Source organism: Sturnira hondurensis, unplaced genomic scaffold (genome assembly GCF_014824575.4).
Source record: "Sturnira hondurensis isolate 20B ecotype Veracruz unplaced genomic scaffold, ASM1482457v3 Scaffold0012533, whole genome shotgun sequence".
NCBI classification, from domain to species: Eukaryota; Metazoa; Chordata; class Mammalia; order Chiroptera; family Phyllostomidae; genus Sturnira; species Sturnira hondurensis.
Window position 1 is genome coordinate 883,400 of NW_028085164.1, and position 2,646 is coordinate 886,045.

Below are 2,646 nucleotides of genomic sequence, written 5' to 3' on the forward strand. Positions count from 1 at the left end.
AATATTTTAAAAGCTTAGCTTTAGTTGGATTTCTCTTCACATTTTCTCTCTTGAAAATGAAGGTATGCTTTTTCTCACTGGGCATCATGTCTCCCTAAATAATATGAGTCTTGATTACTATCTGGTATAATACAGTTTGGGCTGCCACAGCCATTGTAACATTTATTTTAAAAATAATAGCACTGGTGAAACTGAAAAGTAGTGGGTAAATAGATAACTTTTCTCTAAATAAAAACATGCTGATGAAGCCTACAATAATTTTTTCCTACATAGTAACTTTGTCTAATTTTAAATGTCTAAATATTATAAGTATTCATGTCACATAATGATTTTATTCCAAGAATAAGTGAAATATTTTCTTAATATTGTCTAAGAAGATATATTTATAATACACCAAGTGTTTGATAGTTAAATTTAAGCTTATATTTCTCGGAGATATGAGACATTTGTCTCTTTTCTCTGAGACATTTATCTCTGAGACATTATGAGATATGAGACATTTGTCTCTTTTCTCAGGACATTTGTCTCTGAGACATTATGTCTCTTTTTAAAATAACTTTTTAAATATGCTAAAAATATAACTCAATATGGTTAAGATAAGTGTTAATTTGATAAAACAATCAATGTCACTTTTTCCCAACATTTTTTTTCAGAAATGAAGTATATGGTATTAAAGGACATATTGCATTTTTTTTCAACCTGTCTAAAATTTGTATGTACAACTTAAACTAATTTTTATTTCAAATCGCTCAGATATAAGCTCTGACATTTTTATTCAGGTAAAATTTATGCAACATAAAATTAATTATTTTGAAATGTGCATCCTAAAAGAAAACCCTGTAACCATTATGCAGTCATTTCAAATCCCCCTCTAATCTCAGGCCCTGAAAAACACCAACATGCTTTCTGTCTCTATGGATTTACCTATTCTGGATATTTCATAAAAATAGAATCAAACACATATAATTTGTGTCTGGGTCCTTTTACTTACTATTTTTGGTATGCATCCATATTATCGCATATACCAGTATATCAACTAGATTTTGGCTGAATAATATTTCATTGGACCGTATTTTCTTTATCTGTGTACTAACTGATGAACATTTAGGTTTTTTCAACATTTTGGCTGTGGTGAATAATGCTGTTCAGTTTTTTTGTTTGGACACATGTTTTCACATCTTTTGGGTATATATCTAGGAACGGAATTACTGAGTAATCTGGAAATTCTTTAGTTTACATTTTGAGGAATCATGAAACAGTTTTCCATAATAACTGCACCATTTTACATTCCCATTGGTAATGTACACGTGTAACAATTTCTCTACATTTTTGATGACATATTATATTTCATTAAAGTTATTTTTATAAGCCATTCTAATGGGTATAAATAGGTATCTCAATGTAGCTTTGGTATGCATTTTCCTAATGATTAATCGTTTAACATTTTTAAAATCATCTTCTTGGCCATTTCTGTATCCTTGGAGAAGTGTCTATTGAAATCCTTTGTCCATTATTAAATCAGTTTTTTGTTATTGATTTATTAAAGCTTTCAAAAGATATTCTGGATTATAGATTATTGCCAGAAATGTGTTTGTTATTCATTTTCCCCATCTGTAGGTTGTCATTTCACTTTGTTGAAAACATTGTATAATGCACAAATAATTTTGCTTTTTATGAGGTCCAGTTATCTATTTTTCTTTTGTTATTAATGGTTTTGGCATAATGTCTATGAATCCTGGCCATATCTGATTCATAAAGATTTACTCCTGGCAAGAGAGGTTCTTCCCTTCCATCTGGCCATCTGGTAAGCTTACAGGTACATTGGGAGCTGTGGAGGAAGAAGCTATGAAAGAATGTGCTTCCTTCTCAGGGTGGGATGCTGGCAGTATCATGAACTCTCTGTGCTCTACAGAGCCCCAGGTCCCATGCTCCACTTGCCCAATAAAGCCAGAGGCTGGGCTACAAGGCTAAACAATATTATGTCATATATTGGACATATGTGCTCCATGGTGGCCATGAACACTCAGTTTCAAAGGGTGAGTCCTATCATAAACCTGTTCATCATGATGTTAACAAACTAATGTTTGCTGGAAGCCTTTAGTCTGCCACCAGGAGTGAGCTGGATGCCACTGTGGGGCTCTGAGAGTCCTGAGTTCTTACTGGATTTGTCAAGATTCTATGTACACATTATCCCTTGAGGTTATTGTCATTTCATTCCATAATGCTATCAGCAGGAATTCTGATACTCAGTGGATCAGTAAACCAGTCCACAAGCCCAGGGAGATGTGAGGGCTGGTCTGTAGGTGGCAAGAGCCATGGTCTTGGAAAGGGCCACAATCCCACCACACTATCAGTGGTTCCCGCCCTGCAACTTGGAGAAGGCACAACACTCTCCAGCTCCATCATAACCATTCATATAGGTAATTAATGGTAATTACCAGTGACGTTTGTACAATTCTTACCTAATAAACAATTTAGGACAGTCATGTATGATTAAAAGTATTATTTAATTTGTTAAAACTGCAGATTTTGCCTGCAGATTTTTTCATGAATATATTTTCAAATTATGAAAGTTAGCGTGCAGTAATATTTGAAAACTACAAATGAAAGTGTATCTCATTGTTCATAAAATGTTTTTGTCTCTGC

At 33.3% G+C, this 2,646-nt stretch overlaps 1 pseudogene; it reads left to right on the plus strand.

Annotated features, from left to right (window-relative positions):
- The first annotated feature begins 1,853 nt into the window (after positions 1 to 1,853).
- Positions 1,854 to 2,424, plus strand: LOC118997163 (60S ribosomal protein L15-like; annotated as a pseudogene).
- The last annotated feature ends 222 nt before the right edge of the window (positions 2,425 to 2,646 follow it).